Source organism: Adiantum capillus-veneris, chromosome 7, assembly GCF_014529385.1.
Source record: "Adiantum capillus-veneris isolate H3 chromosome 7, ASM1452938v2, whole genome shotgun sequence".
Classification (NCBI taxonomy): domain Eukaryota; kingdom Viridiplantae; phylum Streptophyta; class Polypodiopsida; order Polypodiales; family Pteridaceae; genus Adiantum; species Adiantum capillus-veneris.
The window spans coordinates 73,832,358-73,843,933 of NC_140937.1; positions in this window are offsets into that span (position 1 = coordinate 73,832,358).

Genomic DNA, 11,576 nt, shown 5'->3' on the forward strand with positions numbered 1-11,576 from the left:
CACCTCTGTTCTTGTGTTTGGTTGTTGTTCTTTAACCTAGCTTCGTAAGCTCTCATCAGTGCGTCCAATGGTTCGTGTACCTTGTCGACTAGCACTGATCCCCCGAGCTTAAGCTCGTTGTTTCTTTGATACTCTTTTGTTTCGTTCTTTCCGGGCTCATCTCTCGTTTCCCGTTTTGACTCTCAAGTTTTTCTAATCTAGCTTTAGTTTGCTTTAGTTCCTCAGCTAGAATAGCGTCTTCACGTTCTTTTCTCAACTTCATGCGTGCTTTTCTAGCTTTCCATGTGTTTTTCTGACTCCGCGGTCCTTGACTAACCACTTCAGTCGCTAACTTTCCATTCTCAGGTTCTCTAGTGGTTTTCTTAGCTTGAGCTCTAGTAACAACTTGCGTTGGTATCAGAGTTTCATTTTCAGACCCACTGCTGGTAGGAATAGTTTCTAGCATATTCAATGTCGTCTTTTGCACTTTGTTTGGATTCTTTGAACAATCCTCAATGAAGTGAGTAACCCCACACTCAGTGCAATAAGCGTTAATTCTAATGATTTCCGTATGTGGGCAAACATTCATCAGATGGTCACCTCCACACTTGTAACAGGGTCCTAGTGCTGGTCTTGGTCCCATTTGATTCGTCCTTTGTGGATAGGATGGTCTTTGTCCTGTTAACCCTCCATGAGCTATGAACATCAAGGTTCTTGCGTCCAAATTGTATCTCTCTTCATCAGAAGCACTTGTAACTGTTGGTGTTCCAACATTCCCCATCATGCCCCATGGTTCTGGTTGTTTTGGTTCTTCTGGTGGGTAATACACTGTCGGAGACATGTGTGCACCCGATTCTTCGTAATAGGCTTGAACAGGCACTAAGGCTTGTTCTTCCTGACTCTCTAAGGTTGGTGCATATCTAATGCCCACTGGTCTTGCTCCTGGTAAAGGTGGTTGTTGTCCCAATACCGGTTGCGGTCTTTCTATCCCCATAGATCCTGGTACATTTCCCGTTGGGTATCGAGGTACTGGATGTACTTGAGGTGGTGCTAATTGAGCAGGAGGTGCATACTGGCGCTCCCTTACATACCCTTTGTTGTAATAACACTCCTCTGTTGGATGATTTGTCCATTTTTGTTCAATAGCACACCATTTCAGTGTTTTTGGCAATGGTTTTTGGTATGGTGCCATCCTTTTTAGAGCATCTTCTATCATTTGCTCTACATTTGGCATGGTTGTTGTTTGAACATTCTTTTTAGTGGTAGTCTCGCTCGCTACGGAGGAGGAGCTACTGGATGCAAAATCTGTATCCGCTGACACCTCTCCATAAACCGTACAGTTATCCACTAAGTACAATGCCTCTCTCGTTACTTGCTCGAAACTTGTACAAGCTTTCAAGTGCAAGTCCTTCTTGAGAGTGTCGTTCCTCAGTCCCTCAATAAAGAGAACAGATAGTCTGTCATCTTGTGGTCGTTCACGTACTGGACATCTCTCAATGTATTGTTTGAAGCGAAGTGAAGCTTCCTTCACTTTTTCGTGTTCTCTCTGTTTAAAAGCATATATTTGTGAGACCGTATTGTGCTTAATCCCTCGTTTTGAGAATTCCTCAGCAAACTCTCTTAGCAAATGGTCAATGTCATGGAATCCCCCTATGTTCATTGGTTGAAACCATGTCAATGCGGTACCTTCTAGAGTAAGACCAAATCCCTCGTATTGTGTATGGAAATCTGTTATCTGCTCAGCTCTTAAGACTTGCTTAAAGAGTGACACATGTGCATACGGATCTCCTGAACCACCATACTTCTTTGGCATACACTTGGCTACTTGAGATGGTCTCATACGTCTATGGTCTGCTACCAATCTCATTGCTCCTGTGTCTCGGCTAAAGCTTTCTCTAGCATCATGGACTTCATGGGTTACCCTTGTCGGTTCCCCTGCCCTGAATCTACTACTAGGAGGTAAATGCGATGGTTCCGCTTCAAACCTTGGACCTGGCGTGGTATAGGTGGGGATTGGAACTGCACTACCTCGATTCGTCTCCATTGACTCTCTGGAATGTAATGATCCCATTGGTCCGAGCTTCGAGTCCCAAGGTTGACTGAAAGAGTCAGCGACCTGAGTTCTTTGTACTCCTGTTGTCATTGAGTTTTGCACTCCAGTTGTTGGTGCTGGTCTATGTGAGCTAGAAGTAACATAATACTGATGTAGAGGTCCCCCAAAGTATGTATATCCTTCTAATTCTTTCTTGCCCATTGTTGAGTATTGCCTGCCATACTTATCGTAAGCGGCAATTTTCACTTCCGATCCCTCTGTGTAGGTAAAGACATAGAGTCTTTTTTTGTCTGTCAACTCTCCGGTGTAGGGTTCTTCACATCTATAATAGAGATCTTGCTCCCCATTATTATATTTGTACAGCCCCACATAGATGTTATCAGTGTTGATCCTTGTAGTTTCATTCTCTCTTCTTAACCTCGCATTAGGGAAGTTCATTATTGGTGCTTTCTCCTCGAGTTCTTCATCTATTTTGGCTTTGGTGCCCATCAATCCCCACTTGTCCACAATGTTAGGGTTTAGGACTACCAAGTACATGGTACCCTCGTCATCTAGATATCTATCTCCGCTATAGCTCACAGGCACTAAGTCCTTGAACTCACTAGGTCTATCTTCTATCTTTACACAATAGCGGTCCATTCCATCTTTGTAGATCTTGGCACCTTGCTCATTGTCGTACTGGTATTTTATGAACAATAGCTTCATGGTGGCGGAAGGGTTTGATGATCCTGCTGCCATATTTTCTTTGTTGTTCAGGTTCAAGTGTTCCAAGTTTTCGGTGAAAATCTCGTAAGATCTCTCCGAAGAAGTATCAGAGACACTTCCTTCAAAGATCGGCTCTAATGGTTGCACCCAACTTTGGTTTACACTTCCCTCGGTTGATATGACACTTGCTGGTTCCCCTTGTTTTGGTTGATTATTCCGGAGATTCCTGCCCGATCTCAAATTCATCAATTCCCCTAAAGGACTGTAACTTTTCCGTCTCGGCAATTTGTTTTCCCCAAGTTTTTGTGGTCAGAATTGTTCCAAACTGACTGATACTTGGTCAATTGTTTAATCTTGTCAGTTGGACAACTTCTGTTTCATCAAGTGAGAATTTTGTTGCAGTTATGCTGAAAAAGACATTATACGCGTATGATGTCTTTTTTCACAAATTTTGACTATTTTGGTTATGCTCACTCTCAGTGGCCCCTTTATGCTCTGTTCACTCACAAAATTCAGTTTGAACTCTGTTTGAGCAAGTTATGGCTAGTTCAGGCTTTTCTTGGCAATTTTCCGCTTTTGACTTGTTTTCTGGGTCAATTGTGATCCAAATGGGATGAAACTTGAAATATAACCTCTAGACAGCTATTACAATGGATCTGGGTTAGCAAAGTATCAAAATATGTCCAAAATTAGGTCAAAGACATCATACGCGTATGATGTCTTTTTCATCAATTTGGGTCCAAACTTGATATTTATGCTTCCAACAGTGCCTGTAACAATCTTGTCAGGTCAGATATCAAAAATAAGCAGTGGAAGTGCCAAAAGACATTATACGCGTATGATGTCTTTTGTCCCAGATTTTGACTGTTTTTGGTTTTAAGCCTTCTCCAATGTTTATAATTGAGTTTCAAGTGTTTTTGTCAGGTTTGAATGTAAAAACAAGATCTGAATCAAAATTTCCTATTCTTTGCGTTTCTTGGACTCCGACTTGGTCTTTTTGGGTTTCTTTGAGTGTTAATGTTCTTGTTTTAAGTTGATCTTAGGGTAAAACCCCCCTTCTAAACACTCTGACAATGTCAAATTTTCATATTTAGTCTCTGTTTAGGTCCTAAGACATCATACGCGTATGATGTCTAAAGTTGCAGATTTCCAGTTTTTCAGCACAGAACTCTTCCAATAGCTCTTTTAAGTGCTCAGCAACAATCAGTTACACAGAAAATTTTTCTGAACTTTGTTTATTGCATATTTCACTACCAAAGCGACTTTTTCAGTGATCTAACATGCAATCAAACACATCAAGCAAATAGAACACCAATTGATAGCTCTAGATCAGGATCAAATCAATCCCTACCTAAGCTACTTCTAATCATAAAATGGATTTTTTGCAATTGAAAATATAAAGAGATTTACTACCACACAAGGAGTAGCAAATGCTTTTTATGTCAACAACCACTTAAACACCATCAAAAACAATCTAATCTAAGCTAAACTAAAAATACTGTCAACACGGAAGACCCAGGAATACCCCACTTCCTAGTATCTCTCGAGACCTTCGGAGTCCACCACTCCTAGATCTTTTCTAACTAAAGTATACAAAGTAGTTTATACGACTCACCTCGTAGGATTAGTCTAAGGTCACCTACTTAGGGCTCTCGTCCCCGGCAGCGGCGCCAAATGTTATGGCGGTTACGCCGCTAGCGGAAGCTAAATAGCGAGAACTCAACCAACAACAGAATTTGTCAGACGAGGACGGAGCTTGACCCGCAGGCGCATGGAAACAACTAGGTGGGTGTCAAATCACCTACTCGACCTTCTAATGACAATCACTACCAAGGAAATCAAATCTAAGTTCTAAAATACGCAAGTGACTGAAATCCGTACTACGAACGAATGCTATACGAAACAGGATCTAGAATCATCGAATCGATCTCAAACTCAAGGGGACGTCTATACACTAGGTAAGAACAACACCCTAAAGACTTGAACTGCAAAATCAACCTATAACCATTCCGTGCGGTAAACGCGTATGAAGACAGGCCGAAAATTACAGGTGACCGAAACTTGACCCCGATGGTACCAATGTGTAGCTCTACTCGTTGTGGTTCTATAGATATGCTGCACGCTCTATTCCGACACACGAGTGGAAGAAAACTCACACCGAAGCTCGTAGGAACTTACCACACATAGAAGCCGATAGCGCGCACTCTTGGTATCTGTGCGTAGCTCTCGCCGTTGCTAACACAATGGCGGTGTCGCTTCTCCAATGGCGGCCCCGTAGCTCGCGTAGCAAGGAGATAAGACTCTCTCTCTCTCTCTCTCACTCTCTCAGACACAGTCACGGCGCTCAAAACTCACCTTGATTAATTATTGAATCTCCTTTAGGTTACAAAACTTTGGCTTATATACCTCAGCCTTGGAGGTGAGAACATCTCTAATTATTTACATCAGCAGGTGAAATTACGTCGGGATTACAAGCTGGAAACTCAATTGAGTCCCGTTACTTAATGAATGGCTCAAATCAAAATTAATATCGGAAAGACATTTATTACAATCACTGGTTACAAAATGATGGGCGTGAGCAAAAATGCGGGTGTGATCCTCTGCTGGCTCAACAGCCACCACTAGAGCGTTGGTGCTTAGATGAGTGTGAAGATCGTCTCATCGACATCGAAGCTTCGGAGCACGCTGAATGCTCCGAAACAGAGGGAGATGCTAAAGGAGTAGGAACGTGTGATGGTGCTCCAGAGCGATTATGCTCCATGTACCACTATCTCTGCTGAGGTGACAAAGAAGAAAGAAACTCATCATCATCCATACTTTCATTAAACACACGAACATTTAATCTTAATATTGAATGAATGGAGAAGAAAACATGGACAAGTAGAGAGAGAGAGAGAGAGAGAGAGAGAGGACTCATAAAGGGGGAGGGATTCCTGTGTAGAGAGTTTTCGTTGAATTTTTGTGAATTTGTAAAAGCACTACGCTCCGGGTGCAATGGAGACTCAAGCTGCATCGCGAAGGTCTGCTCATAGAAGCTGCTTACTCCACCACTAAATCTAATTGATTGGGTGAAAGAGACACTAAGAAGCAGTAGTAGTGCTTCTTAGTGTCTCTTTCACCCGATCATCTAGATCTAGTGGTGGGGCGAGCAGCATCTATATTGAGCATACCTTCGTGATTGCAGCTTCAGTCTCCATCCCACTCGGAGCGCAGTGCTCATCGTCCCTACTTGTGAGAACATACCTAGAGCATACGTACCTGGAGCGGATGCAAAGACCATTAAATACAATGACGCAATGGCGTATATAGATAGAAATGGACAAAAAGCCACGTGAATACAATATATATTATAAAATGAAGCAAAATTGTTCAAATACAATATTTATGGCTTTAAGAGGTCTCTCTCTCATCCTCGCAAAGCTCAACATAACTTCCTATATCTATATAGAGCTCTCCGTTTAAATAGATATCCTCCGTTTCATTTTGTGATCCTCTACATACACCCCATAGAGAGTAGCATCTTGATGCTCATCTGGCACCACCTCAGCGGCTTTTGGCTGAGCATCTTCTCCGATCTCCTCCATTGATGCCACTGTGATTGGCACATGATAGCCTTCATGCATCCGTGCACTACAAGGGGCTATCTCTATGACGTACCACCAATTTGATGCAGACTTTGTAGGATGAAATATCACCTGCTAGAGCCACATAACTTACATGAGAGCTTCCAAGTACATAACTTCTAAAATTGGATGTTAACTATTTACATACTTACTTGTTCACAATGCTCGGGTACTACGAAAGTGTCTCTTAGGTCAGTCCATTTCTTAGTTGAGTCCACCTCAAGAAAACCAGACTCTCCTCTACGCACAGTAGCATTGCGACCCTCCATGATTATCTTGAACCATTGCACGTTGAACAAGCCGACAAAAAATCCTCTATAATCGATCCTCAAAATCTCTTGTAGCGTGCCGAAGTAAGTGAGTTCCGCCACCACAGGTTCTGCATCAGAGGACCGTCATCGACTAAACTGTTCAAATTTTGCCATGATTCCACAATCTTGACTGAACAAGAAGATGCACCTGAATGGTTAGCATAGTAGTAGGAAAGTGTTTCTCAAACATGCACACAACCTTCGCGGCATTTAGTTTGGTGAATGGTATGGAGTGTATGTTGATCTCCTTTTGTGAGATCCATTGCACCAACTTCGCAAGTTTGTAGATTGTGTTACGGATGTCAAGAGACTCAATGGCCACCAGTAAAATAAACTGCAAAACACGTGCAGCAATGATGTTAAAGTCCACACACGAATTTGCTACACAATTCCCACTCTGATATATTCCACTATGAACATACCTGACACATTTTATGCCAGTCGTGTGACTTCAAACCGGTAAGCTTTTCTTCTTTAGTAAAACACGTTTGGAGTGAGTGCATTACGCCAGTGGAGGTCCGCACAGATCGAATGATCTCTTTTACTTTGTGTTCTTGGGCTCCATTGAAAATCCATGGCGCTTTAGGGAGTTTTATTGATCCATTGGATGTTGTCTGTGGCCAATATTTCTCCATACGATCCACATTTCTAAGGTCAACCCTGGCTCCCAAAGTATCTTTCTTGCTGGTCAGATGGTCCCATAGCAGATTACCCACATTCTTGAATATGTGCATTGGATCGAGCAAGTGATTGATCATGAGTCAGGGCCAATATGGTGACTCGTATCATAGAGAGAGTCTCTTCATCCCTGGGGACAAACCGTCATCACACATCTCCTTCTGCTCTAACCATGCTTGTGCAGACATCCTCAGTGGCTCTCTTCCCAAGAAGCCATCGCGTAACACATGATTCTTTGGAAGATACGCTTGATGAAATTCGTAGATTTTCTTCTTCAATGAGGGCACCTGACATGCATTCAGTCTAGGTCCACATGTGATACATGCTCTGTATCCACTTGTTTGAAGCCCTGCATGTATACACATGATAATAGATAAGCTTGAAAAAAAACAAGATTTACAGTGTTTGAGTTTAAGTGTAAATCACCTGAGCATTATGTTAGTCCTGGATAGTCATGCATGGTCCACATTAGAATGTCTCTGATCAAAGCATTCCGTCGATCTGTGTGTCGGCTCATATCCACCACTTCTATGCCAATCCACAATTATTGTAGCTCTTCCAATAGTGGACGAAGATACACATCCATATTCTTCACTTTATACTGCCCCGGCACAATCGCCATAGGTGCCCCTTCTTCATAGTCAACCACGGGGGAATGTTGTAGTTGACGATGACAACGGTCCATACACTGTAAGATGTTGATCTTTGACCATATGGATTTACGCCATCCATCGCCAGCCTAGGCGCAAATTTCAAGCTTCCCTGGCAAAATCCGACCATGTTTCATCTATATGTTTCCAGGTTGCACAATCTACAGGAATCCGTAGCACACCATCTGAAGATTTATTCTCCTCATGCCATGATGCTAGGGCGGCCATGTAAGATGTTGATCTTTGACCATATGGATTTACGCCATCCATAGCCAGGCCTAGGCGCAAATTTCAAGCTTCCCTGGAAAAATCTGACCATGTTTCATCTATATGTTTCCAGGCTGCACAATCTACAGGAATCCGTAGCACACCATCTGAAGATTGATTCTCCTCATGCCATGATGCTAGGGCGGCCATGGACTTACATTCAAAGAAATGCTTGATGCAAGGAAGCAGAGGAAAATGTTGGAAAAACTTTTGTGGAATTTTTGTTCCGTGGAGATCTACTCAATATCTCTTGGAATCACATTTCAGACACTTCTCTATGTCTATGTATTCCTCTCTGAAAAGACTGCACTCATTAGGACAAGCGTGGATCGATTGTAATCCATCCCCAAGTTTTGCAAGATCTTTCTTGCTTCCTCTCTGGAATCTGGCATCACATTATCAGCTGGAAGTATGTGCTCTTTGAGCAATCTACACAACGAAAAAAATACGGTACAACTGTGTAAAAATCTATCAGATCATTATACATCTAGTGTTTCTATTAAAGTAAACACATTGTTGCCGATCACCTAAAAAGTGTTCTGATGCTAGTGTCACTTTGTCTGCATGTTGGGAAGAATCAGGAGCGCCTTTAATCTAGACACATGTGCTCCATCATACAATGGCGTATTGGCTTCACTTTTCATATCATCATAGATAAGCCTTTCTGAATCCATGATCGTCTCCATCATTTCATCAATCTCAGGCTCAAACATTGCCTCCTTGGGAATGTGGTCTGCATGGTCATCCCCCAAGCTGTCAGAGGCTACATCTTGTGGCCTCACATATGCTGCTTGACCAAAGCGCCTGCGAACACGTCTATTGGGTTGCAAGATTGCTGCATGTTGGCCAGCTTCAGAGTCTATAATAGATGGATCAAACTCGCCGAATTCTTGAACGTGCTACAAAGAAATGCGTCTTGTCCATCGCACAGCATGCTTGCATTGATTACAAGGACATAAGATCCTCGTTGAGAGATAGATGTTTCGGTTGGACGGCCCCACATCCTCGTCACTACTCAAAATGAGGATAAAAACCGTATAACTTGGACAACAAATTTAATCTTCTATTGGCATTCTCCGTCTTTTATCTCTCTCCCTCTCTCTCTCTCTCTCTCTCTCTCTCTCTCTCTCTCTCTCTCTCTCTCTCTCTCTCTCTCTTTGTTCACACTGTAAACTACCTCACATTCTCTAGTCATGTCTAATCCCCACACACCTCGGTCTAGAGGTGAAGAAGATCAGAACCACCGGGTTATAATCTTGTTTTTATTGGCCAATGCCTATATTTGTGGGTACAAGAAATCTACACCCCCACATCTACATGATAGTGTATGTAGTGGACAAAACCCCTTTGCCTCTTCTCTAGCTGTAGCATTTCACAACATCTTAACATATTTTCACAGTAGATCTTTGTTCAAGGGATTACTTAACACATTACATGTTGGCCTCCAATCTAAGTATTATGCCATTGAAAGCTTTTGAGCTTAAGCTCGCATCCGTAGAGAGGAAGAGAGGGATCACCGTTTGTCTAAATCTAATTTTTTAACCGTAATCTCAAAGGTAGACTCTAATATAAAAACTCGATCCAAAATCTAATCTTCAATCTAACCTAATTGAACATGTGGTGATTCGCTCCATTCAAGGGTAAAAGACATACCAGTGGGGCTACTAGCTGCATAGATGTGAATGGGCCTCACTTCATAACACGATTTTAAATTTCAAATTTGTCGTTTGCTCTCACGCGCTCTCTCTCTAAATTTAATCTTCTATTGGCATCCTCCGTCTTTTATCTCTCTCTCTCTCTCTCTCTCTCTCTCTCTCTCTCTCTCTCTCTCTCTCTCTCTCTCTCTCTCTAAAAAAAGGTAGTTCATCGAACATAAATATAGATCTAATTTAATCTTAAACTCAAAATAAACATAAATCTAACCTAATCTAACGTAAATCTAAATCTAACGGAAATAAACCTAAATTTAATCTAACTCAAAATAAACCTAAATCTAATCTAACGTAAATCTAAATCTAACCTAATCTTAAACTCAACATAAACATAAATCTAAATTTAATCTAACCTAATCTAATTTAAATTTTGACATAATCTCTTTGTTTTCTCCCCTTACGTCTCTCTTTCCTCTTCTCCCCCCCCCTCTCTCTCTCTTTGGTTTTTTATTCTCTCTCTCTTTCTCTTTGTTCAACAGGTCTTCAGTTCAACTCCTTGTCGGCTAGATCTTTAAGGTCTCTTGGGATAGTTTCCTACGACGTTAAAACTCTCTTCTTCTCGGGTGTGTGTATGGGTGTGTGTGTGTGTGCCAATAAAAAGAGGAAAATGGTATAACCTTTCTAGCACTTGTGTGGGAGATTGGTTATGCCATTTCCCTCTTGAATAATAGGTCTTGAGTTCAACTCCTCGTTGGCTAGATCTTTAAGGTCTCTTGGGATAGTTTCCTACGACGTTAAAACTCTCTTCTTCTCGGGTGTGGGTGTGTGTGTGTGTGCCAATAAAAAGAGGGAAATGGTATAATCTTTCAATCACCCAAGTGTGGTAGATTGGTTATGCCATTTCCCTCTTGAATAGCAGGTCTTGAGTTCAACTCCTCATCGGCTAGATCTTTAAGGCCTCTTGGAATAGTTTCCTACGACGTTAAAACTCTCTTCTTCTTCTCTCTTTTCTCTCTCTCTCTCTCTCTCTCTCTCTCTCTCTCTCTCTCTCTCTCTCTCTCAAAAACACAATGTGTGTGTGTGTGTGTGTGTGTGTGTGAGAGAGAGAGAGAGAGAGAGAGAAAGAGGGGAAGGGAACATGAGAGAGAGGAGAGGGCAGAGCATACATGGCTCTCCTTCCTATCCTCGTGTATGTGTGTGTGTGTGTGTGTGTGTGTGTGTGTGTGTGTGTGTGTGTGTGTGTGTGTGTGTGTGTGTGTGTGGAGAAGAAAGAGAGAGAGAGAGAGAGAGGGAGAGTGCGGGTTACCTCTTTGTTGGCTTGAGCGTCGAAACTCAGATCTAAGATCTGAGTTTTTGGGTGTTCTCTGTTTATTTTTTACCCATGTCGGCGTCGCTATGGGTGTCTCTATGAGCGTTGCTATGTTACAAGTAAAATAGCGAAAGCTCATTGGGCCCCTCTTTAGCCCAAGCAATGGCAATCAAGCACACCATGTGGCTAAGCATAGGGAGAGTCTGGCATGTGTCCCATGTGCCCTTTGGGTAAGTGGAGGGTTAAGTCAAAGATTCCCTTAACTTTGGGACTTTCATGCATAGGAAGCTTCTCAAGAACCTTCCTCATTAAGTTTGTAGGGTCTCTTTTTGACTCAAGCACCTTACCC